The sequence below is a fragment of the Emydura macquarii genome, unplaced genomic scaffold (assembly GCF_026122565.2).
Source record: "Emydura macquarii macquarii isolate MOO-44397 ecotype Brisbane River unplaced genomic scaffold, CSIRO-AGI_Emac_v2 contig_3220, whole genome shotgun sequence".
Taxonomy (NCBI): Eukaryota; Metazoa; Chordata; order Testudines; family Chelidae; genus Emydura; species Emydura macquarii.
The window spans coordinates 2236195-2246560 of record NW_027133357.1 but is presented as its reverse complement, the minus strand read 5'-3'; the positions used below and the strand labels follow the sequence as shown (position 1 = coordinate 2246560).

Here is a 10366-nt window from a genome sequence, read left to right as displayed (position 1 = left end):
TCCAATGGGAAGCGGTTGCCACGCCACATGCATGGACGTTCTAGCGAGATAAACCATAAAAGTGAGAGCATGACATCCTCACTTGGCTCCACTCCCGTAAAACTGAACACCTGAAGGGTCATCTGGAAGACAAAGACTTTGAAAGGTGGGAGGGGAGTCCCAGGCAGAGAAGACAGCCCAGCCTGTGTTTAAGAAACTGCTTGTAGCAGCTAAGAAGGGTGAGACATCGCTAATTCAAATCTTGGTAGTGTGTAGAACTCAGTCTGCGATCTGATGTTTATTTCTTTTGATAACTACTTTTAATCGCTTTACACTTGCCACTTATAATCTATTTTCCTGTAGTTAATAAACTTGTTTCATCTTTTATCTTAACCAGTGTGTTTTTGAGTGAAGTGTTTAGACAATCCGCTCAATAACAAGAGCTCGTGCATGTTCCTTCCACTTTGAGGGAAGGGTGGACTGGAAAATAATCTTCACTGGTCAGGCTTTTTGACCAGGGCTAGACAGTATAGGCCTGGGGTCTTGGGCTGGGAAGCCAGCTGGAATGTCTCTATTGTTGGTTCTGAGTGGCTGGAAAGCATTCATTGAACTAAGTTGGGTGTCTGGTGCCACCTGCTGTTGGATTGGGTGATAACAGGGTCTGGAGAGGTTGCCTGTGTGTCACCAGAGTGGTGGAGAGCTCACCCCAAGATAAATAGTGGATAAGGGTACCAAGCAGTTCCACAGCTCCCAGGTGGTACTCCAGGGGTTCTGCGTACCATTACAACAACTTACACACCACCTTATGTTTTTCATGACGTCTGTTTTTTACCACCCCTTGTTCCTGGTATCTTGGACAAAACATCTCTATTCATTGTTTTGTCAACCCATCTTATCTTGTTCTAGATTGGAATGTATCTGTACTAGCCTTGAGATATATTTACATACATACCTAGTGTCTGGTACACTAGCAACAGCTTTACCCAGTTCATGGAGTGTACAGTGAATTTATAAGCATCTGCTTTAATGCATGGCTTGACTTGGAGTCACAGCCTCTGATTCAGACCTCAGATCTTGCCCCAGGCCCAGTGCTCTAGGCTCTCTACTACAGCTGGGATGATGTGTTGCTTGTAGATTGCATTTGCACCCACAGCTTCCACAACAATTTGAAAGCTCCTTTGAGAATTATATACTATTTGTTTTGCCATAGCTCCTGGACGCCCCAATCACGGAGCAGGACCCCATTAGGCTAGGTACTGGACAAGCACAAAACACAAAAGACAGCCCCTGCCCCAAAGATCCTCAATCTAGAATATTTCAGAGGGGTAGCCGTGTTAGTCTGTATACAGCAAAACCAACGAGAGTTCTGTAGCACTTTAAAGACTAACAATTTTAATTTCAGCAGGCATAAGCTTTCGTGAGCCTCAGCTCACTTCCGCAGATGCAGTTGGTAGAAATGAACATGGAAGTGAGCTGAGGCTCACGAAAGCTTATGCCTGCTGAAATTAAACTTGTTAGTCTTTAAAGTGCTATAGTACTCTAGTTGTTTTTTTAAATCTAGAATATGTATGTTTGTTTCCAAACTTTGTTAGCATGGAAGAAAGCCTGTGCTGGGAGAGAGAGTTTGCAGAATGCAGAACACATACAGCAGTAGTTGTCCCACATAAGGGCCGATGTCTAATGGGAGAGTGTGGAGACGAGATAGACATCCCATGGGGTAAGCCTGGGGAGGGAGTGTGAGTGTCCAACAAAGCAGCATGCATAGGAGGGTGAGTTTATTACAGGGGAAGCTTACATTTGGGGATGAGTTTTGCACGGGCCACCATGAGTGGAGTGAGTGTATGGGAGCATGTGTCTCATGGAAGAGTGGGCACTGGAGCAGGCATTTAATGGAGTGGGTATGCATAATGGGAAGGGTGTTGTATACATGCATGTCAGCCAGTTATGGCATGGTGGAAGCGTGCATACAGAGGTGGGCACCTCAGGGGCTCCCTGGCACATGGGATTGTGTGTTGTGGGGATAGATGTACGAGAGGCCCAGATGTCTCTTGGGGGCGTGGGGCTATGCCTACTGGAGCAGGTGAATCGGAAGGGGAAATGCCTTTGAGACTGAGTGTCTTGGGGGGGAGGGGAGATGTATTAGCTGCAGTTGCCTTGTGAGGAATGCATAGCAGAGTGGATGTTTCAGGGGGATCATACATGTGGGGCTAATTGTCTCACGAAGGGAGAAAGCACGTGGGGCTGTCTCCCACAGGGTGTTCATGGAGGAATGCGGAAACTGGCATGTTTCAGCCATGTGCTCATGGCAGATGTCACTCCTGGCTTCCCCCAATCTGACTGACTTCTGGAAGGATACTCTCTGGTCCATCTTTTCTGAGAACATTCAGATAGGAATTTTGGCAATGGTGTTCTGGGTCGAAAGCCTTATCAGCAGCTAATAACAGGCTGTTTGTTGTTCCTCCTTCCAGACTGCCTTTCTCCCCAGCACCAGGGATTAATTATGGCTGAAGTCTCTTCTTGTTACAGGTGCAGATGGGATGGTGAGTGAAAGCGAGGAAGAGAATCCTTGCCACAGGGGTCCTGAAGGAATCAGACCATGTTGAATTGAGCAGGACGGTCCAAAGGGAAGGATTCCCTGGGGCCCAACTGTGGAAAACAGGCAGTGGAAAAGCTATCTAGGGAAGAGATGGAGCAGATCTACTCATGGTGAAGGATATTCTGGAAAATGCAGAGGGATCAGTGTCTTCCAGGGAAGAAACCCCATCAATGCTCTGACTGTGGGAAAAGCTCCCATCTAACATCAGAGCCTCCATCTGGGATAGAAGCTGCTGGTTTGGGTCTGTGAAGTTCTCCCCTGATTGCTTGAGGCCTGGGGAGCAGTGGTGGCTAGGGGAGCAAGGGAGGAGCCACTCTTCAAGTGACTTACCTTTGGAGTCTGTAGGGCAGGAAAGTACTGCTGACGGGATTGGTCATTTCAGGATCACCTGGTGCCGGTGGGAAGCCTGGTTGGGCTGGATCTGGCTGTTGGGATGACGGGTGGTTTAGGAACAGTGGGTTCAGTGAGTGTTGGATTGGAGGGGAAATGTGTCTGTCATTTTAAAATAGAATCATGATTATAATTAAGGGAGAAGGGCAAGTCCCAGCTTGGGTCTAAGTCGTAGCTGCAGTGCCTAGAACATTGTAGATTGCGCCCTGGGGATTTTCTCCATTCAAAGGAGGTCATGTTGGGTTAGTCTCCAGCCAGCAGCTATGCATTTCTCCCTCTCTGTTTCACTTGCCATCTGACTTTAGAAGAGAGCTCCAGACACTTCCATTCGTTTGCTCTTATGGGGCAGGTTCTCTATTCTGCTCCATTCAGATGGCACAAAGGGAACCAAGACTGGCCATGTCCCCCTTGCTGGGGATTCTCCTCGGGTGGTGGAATCTCCAGCTGACTCCTACAACACCTTCCTTGCAGCCTCAGTGCAAGTGGCGGGTAGTGGGAGTGGAGGAGGAGGAGACAGAGCATGCTTTGCCCTGGCCATGCCCAGGTGATAGACAATCCAGTGAGCAGGCAACATGAAGAATCAAGGAATTGTAACTGGCTCCCTGACCCCACCCTCTCCCCCCCGCACACCCTGAAAGCAGAGAATCTGACCCATGGATTTTACTATATCTGGGCTTCAAGTTAATTCTTCTCTAGGCCTCTCCCCAGCATTTGGTCAATGCAGGGGGTTCGCAGCATCACAAACTGAAAACGGAACAGTCTGGGAGTGTGGAATTTCTCCAGGATCCCTCGGAAAGGCGAGTTTCCTTTATGGCTGACATCTGGCTGTCAGTGGTTGGGTGCATGTGTATTCTCTCTGCATCCTGCACTGGCTCTGGCCAGGGAGCCAGCACAGCAAGCTCCATTGAACCACACAAGAAGACTACAGATTTGGTTCCATCGGCTAGGTTTTGTTAACACAACACAGTCCTAGCTCCCAGTACACTCTGCGGGGATGCTAACGGGGGAAGCCCATTACAATGGACTCAGCTCAGTGGGTGGTGGGATTTGCCACTCCCCCCTCGGCCGGACACCCCCTCTGGGACCCCTCTCTTATACAATGATCCAGCAGCAGGGAGCTGCCAGCGCCTTTTCCCACTGCCTCCCCCGTGCCAGAGCCTTTCCCCACTGCTGGAACCTTTCCTTGTGGTGGAGAGGCTGCGAAATACCACACTACTAAAAACAGCAGTGTAGATGTTGGAGGCACGGCTTGGGCGGGTAGAGACCCATGTGTGGTTCATACCCTAAGGGTTCAGGCATGGCTGTATTTTACTTGCCTAAGCAGGACCTCATCATCAACACGGCTATTTATACACCTGCCAGTGGGGTGTGCAGTGCATGTACTCCACAAACCGCCATAAAGAGTGTGCAGTGTAGACGTAGCCTGAAAGGTTAAACACGTGACATGACGTTAGGTCCCCAAAAAAGCACTCGTCACAATGCATTGGGAAGTATCTGTGCTACTAACCTACCATATTAAAAAAACATTACACTGCCCCAGTTCGAATTGCTGAGAACAGTGAGGTCCAACAGGACACTACTTTCAATGGGCAAGAAGCATTATAGTCCATGTCACAGAGTGAGCTGGCCCTTTAAGAGGGTTGGGTCTTAGCCTTCCCTGTGCCAGAGGTGGCCTGCCTCCCCAGCTGATGGGAATGAGTCCAGGGGTCATATGATAGGAGTCTTTGACTCAGAACCAGGTCTGCTGGGGAATATAAGGGCAGTGTCAGGGAATGGTCTTCCTTGGCTCTTAAATGAGGGAGAGAGGGAGCCTGCCTGCCTGCCGGAAAGAAATAAGAAGACTGGACTGTGCAGCACTGTTTGGAGAAAAGCTTCAGCAGAGACTGGACTAAGAACCCTGCATCAAAGATTGCAGTGGTTCCTTTTTAACCATAAACCAGCCCCAGGAAGGGGACTTGCTTGACCCCTGAAAATCTTGGTGAACCTTTTAGGGAGCACCAGAGGGAGAACTTGGGCAGTGGCTTGATCTGAAGCCAGTCTGGGTAAGTCCCTGCTACAGTTTAATTATATCTCTTACTAACCTGGTTACAAACATGCTATTATCTCCTCTGGTATTTTAGCAACCTTCCAGGCACTAATTTCAAGCCAGGAAGTAAGGGTCCTCATGTCTCTTTCACCTGGGAAATTAAAAACCGGCTGTCTCTGTTGCTGGTCTATATGGGAATGCTAGGGCCTCGTGGTACATTTACTGCAATACATAGAAGTTGTGGGTATCACTCTAGACTCAAGTCCCAAATTGGTTATGTTTCTTCACTCCCTTGTCTAAGGGGATTTGGCACTGCTCCTTTGTTAAATCCAAGGTGCTTAGAAAATGTATCCTGCTTAGAGTGTATAATATGTCATCAGTTGTGGGCATATGGTATGCACAGGAACTGTGACAGTGTTAAGCCTTCTATAATCCACACAAAACCTTATGATCTCATCCTTTTTGGGGACCATAACAAGTGGGGAAGCCCAGGGCCTGTTTGTCATTATTCCTGTAAAGCTGCCTGCAGTGATTCAAGAGCATCAGTACCAACCTCAGGGCAGAATGTTAGGAAGCTGGGCACAAACCCTCATTGGCAGTGAGTTCTATAGAGGAGGTTTCGTTAACCAATTATCATGTGTAAACTCCTTAGGCATATAACAAGCTGATCATGGAGCCCCAGACAATCCCCTTGGATACCAATCTATCTTGCCACCCAGGTGAGATACCTTTGTGAGAGATGGTCCCTTACACCAGGAATCACAGCAATGTTCACTCCCAAAGGGCCAGTCAATTGTCCCTTAGATCTTACACCAAAGACAAAGTTGTAGCCACTCCTGTAATAAGCTAACTAAAGATTTATTAAGCAGGAAAAGGAAATGAGTGTTATTTACAAGGTTAAAGCTGGCAAACATAGATACACACACACACAATCTTTTTGGAACTTAAGATTGTAATAGAAGGTTCTTTAATAAGCAAGCTCTATATGTCCTAGTGGGCTAACCCAGGTTAAGCAGCTGGGGATCCCTTGCTGATGCCTATGTGAGGGTGTGTACCTGAACCTTCATGGCCCCCTGCTGGAGGCCCTGTGATCCTGCTACACCCTGCCCCAGGAAGGAGCAGTGAAAGTGGGTCCTCCAAGAAGGGCTAGAGAGGCTTAGTGGAAGCAGCCAATCAAAACCCAGCAGGCTCAGATAAAAGGAGCTGTGGCCCCTTAGTAGGTCAGTTCCTGGCTGGGAGCAGAGGGGTGATGGAGGACTTATGGCTGAAGGAGCTCAAGGGGCTGCATTTACTGGACTTGGGAGTGAGAGAACCTGATAACTATAACCCTAAGGTAACAGGAGCAAGTGGGAAGAGGCCCAGGGAATGCAGCAGCAACTAACTGTAGGATGTAGCGTATGGCTGCTGTCTATAGGGTCACTGGGTTGGAACCTGGAGTAGAGGGGTGGGTTTAAGTTCCCACATTAGCAAAGTGGCCTATGCCCTGAGAAGGGAACAAGGCCCCTTTAGAAGCCTGAGTAATGAGATTTTTGGGGTCCAGAAATGGGGTGGAAGACCCAGGTGAGGGCAAATGGTTTGATGCACTCTTTGCTACCCTGGAAAGGGTCTGTTTTGCCTAGATGATTTGACTGGAGGGCTGAACCACTGCAGACACCCCCCTCCCCAGCAAGGCCTGCCACACACAGGGAACCAGGAGCAGGAAAAAGACTGCAGTACCATTCTCAGCTGCTAGGAGGCACTCAAGAGGTGAGGGCTCCCCATCACAGCCTAGTAAACCTTGCACCCAGAGTCTAAGCAGCATAGAGATACAGTTCCTTCTTGTTACCCCCTCCGCCCTTGTATTCTGAGCTGCTGTGACCATCTATATACCATTGTTTGCCATCTTTACCAGATGATACATTTTGTACAAATTGTGCCTTGTGTGGTATCATTAAAAGAACTGTCTGCTGAACATTATTGTCCTGATAAAATCCGTGTCTCAACACTCTGTGTAAAGTTTCTGCTGTCTAGCACTGGTGTAACATGCTCCAGAGTTAGAAAAGCAGGCTCAAACCAGATGTTAGAGACAGACACACTGGCCCCCTAGCCAGTTATTAATGGACTGTCACCTACTTAAGCAGCCATTCTCCGGCAGGGGGAAGATGTGAACAAGAAAGTTACAATTAATCACAGGGATAGTCCAAACCTCCCATCCCCAAGAGACTGCCTGTCACCATGATTAAGGGGATGTCTAAACTAGAAATGTAATATCATGCTCTCCAGGCGTAATTACTATGGTTGTTCATGTCCATGCTACCATCCTTGGGTCGCTGATATGCACCCTCACCAGAAGCACTTCCACCCACTGCTCCGCAGGCTCCCAGCAGGTTGCCCCCCCCTCCACTTCCTGTTCCCTGCCAAGAGAAGCTGCCTGGGGCTTCTTGCCCCCCAGGGAGTGGGGTCCAACTGCCCTGGCTCCCCATGCTCCCTGCTGGGAACCAGGCAGCCTTGTCAATTTCACAGTTCATTGAGCCATGAAATGGGCAAGGCTGTGTGGCTCCAGGGGAGTGGGGGCTGAAGCTGCCTAGCTCTCCAGGGGATGTTTCTAGCGCAAGAAATTGAACTATAAAGAGAGAAGGAAAATGCTTGACTTCACACTCCTCCTTCGTCTCTGCTCAGACATTAAGGACTCTTAAGCCTTGCCTACACTAACACACATGCTGGCAAAATGTTTGTTGCTTAGAGATGTTTTTTTAAAAAAAAAAACCAGATTCCTGAGCACAATAAGCTTTGCTGGCCTAAGCGTTTGTGTGGACAGCGCTATGTTGGCGGGCGATGCGCTCGTGCTGACGTAACTACGCCGCTCAGTTCGGTGGTTTTATGATGTCGGGGAGAGCTCTCTCCTGTTGACACAACACAGCTACACAAGCACTCTTGCACAGCTGTACTGATACAACAGTGTCACTAAGTTTTAAGTGTAGACTAGCCCTTAAAGAACTGAACTGGGGGTAGGGGAGGGAAGAAGAAGAGGACAGTCCTGGCTGAGAGGCTTTTCAGCCAGTACAGACTGCTGTAAGCTTATGGTGAGAGAAGCTTATGGTGCTTTTAAGTTCGCTTAGCTTGGAAACGCGTTCCACCTGGGTCCTTAGGCAGCAGCTCCCTTCTGCAGTCAGCAGGAGGGGAGCAATGGGCCACTTTAAAAGGCCCTGCAGGCCACTTTTGGCTCCCAGGCCACAGGTTGGGAACCACTGATCTATAACCTAATGGTTAGAGCATTCAGCTGAGAGGTGGCTTATCCCTGTTCACCTTCTCCCACAGGAGGAGGGATTTGAACCCACATCCTGGATGAATACACTACCTAGAGCTGCTCCTCCTGTCAACTGTTTGGGCCCCTCAAGCAAGTTGACTCTTCTGGTAGGCAACCTCTGAGCATGCTTACCAGATTGGGCCCCCACATGCGATTTAGGAGGTGTCTTTCCTAGTTTGTGACTCTCCCTGGTGTGTAGGCAGGAGATGGGGGTCCAGGTGCCTATAATAGTGAGGCAACTGTGCACATGCTCAGAGGCCGAAACACAAGTGCCTGAGAAACTTTTACTGCCAACACTTCGGCACTCAGGGAGTTTAGGGGCCTATAAGCATGGCAAGCGGGAGTTCTGCAGCAGCACCTAAGTACTGTTGTGGATCACGCCCTCGGTGCTGACACAATGCAAGTGTTTAATAAAACACATTAGGATCTAGTTGGGTTTTTAACTTCTCAGGTTTAAAAGATGACTCCCCCAGTAACAATGCAGGTTGGGGTCTGTTGGGCTTTTAGATGCAAGTGAAGGCTTCTGAAGTGACAGTGTCCATTATGGTCATGTGGACCAGGAACTAATAGAGCACAGATGTGTGTGTTGTGCCACACTGAGAGTTGTGTAAAGGCTTGTCTGCATGGGGAGCTATTCCTGATTAACTCCATGTGCGGATGCTCTTATTTCAACTTAGTTTCCCCACTCTCTGGAACTGCCTGACCCAGGCACTCTGGCCATCGACCCGCGTCATTGCCCCAAGCTGCTGTTTGGGAAAGGGGGATACAGAGTAGAAGCCAGATAATAGGGGTGAGGTGGGGGAGGACTCCAGATATTGAGGTGTGGGGGGAGGGGGATGGGAGGTGGAAATAAAACTGGGATGGAGTGGAGGGGAAGTGAAAAAGGATCCAAGATACGGGGTGGGGGGAGGAGAGGCCCCCACTGGTGCTTCCTTGAGACCCTGCTCACAAGCACATCCGTCCCTCTTGCCTTTGTAGCACTAGGAAAGCTCCTGCTCTCTCCCTCCTGCCTTTGCAGCTAAGGTCTGGGCTCAGAAAACCCCGAGCAGATCTGCTACGCTGATGTCTGCTCAAGGCTGGGGACCCTGATGTGATGAGTGCACATCTGGAGAGGTCACATGCCCTGCTTATCCCCGGGGTGCAGGCAGAAGCGGGCGTGAGGGAAGAGAGCAGCACAACTTACATTTTTCAGCCCTGGATTGCCCCAGGAGTGTGGTGGGGCTATCCTGGGGTGTCTGGTAGCTAGAGAGACGTGGTGGTGGTTTCATTTCAGAGTTAGCTGTGTAGGGGCTGACGACTTGCTTCTTTCTCTGTTATTGGCTGAATGAAGCAAGACCCTGCTCTCAACTTGATGGCACTTCTAAGAGTCTCTTCTGTGATCTGAATGATCCCCTGCTGGCACTCACCCAGCATGGAAGAGGAAAGGTGGAAGATTTGAAGGCATGGGGACAAGAGCTGACTGGGGCAGAGAAAGGAACAGCTTGGGACAAAACCTTAGAGAGCTCAGGGTGAAAGATGAGAGAAACTAGGAGTTGGAGTAGGGGGACTGAGAGCTGGGGGGAGACTGGACTTGTTGGGCGAGGAGATGGGCTGGGTAGGCAAAGTGAAGAGAGATGAAGAGCCAGGTGTGGGGAATAGACAGGTTGGAGGGGGCAAGACAGAGGGATCAAGCTGTGGGGAACCGGCAGAAGGGTCTGTGCTCTGTAGAGCAGACACTCCCCTTCAGAGCCTGGAATGGAACCCGATTCCTAGTTGCACCATTCCTCCAGTCAGCAAATATCTGAGGCTGGTAGCACAATGTCTCATTCCCTCTAGTGCTGGCCCACAGGATAACCTGCTCTACTTCACTTAAATTTTAGCTCTGCAGAAGTCTGTGCAGTTGATCTGAAGCTTGCAAGTTGCTAATGACTCATGTTGGTGTCAATATGTCAAATGGTGGAATGTAAATAATATTAAGGTTGCAAAGTCAAGCTCTCAAAAGGTAGGAAATGCCGGAATTAAGGCTGTATAACCTTCAGTTTGGCCCCTCATGCATATGCAGTTGTGAAAATTGTGAAGGCTAGGACCTGTATAAGGTTTAAATCTCATC

General features: G+C 49.2%; 1 protein-coding gene across 1 annotated transcript in view; it reads left to right on the top strand.

The window, feature by feature from the left end:
- Positions 1-4755: 4755 nt before the first annotated feature.
- The window catches only part of CEPT1 (choline/ethanolamine phosphotransferase 1), a 71481-nt gene continuing 65870 nt past the window's right edge, over positions 4756-10366 (top strand). The window contains exon 1 of the mRNA XM_067531819.1: positions 4756-5007. The gene's annotated coding sequence lies outside the window, so the exon portion shown is untranslated. The remainder of the gene's footprint in view (positions 5008-10366) is intronic.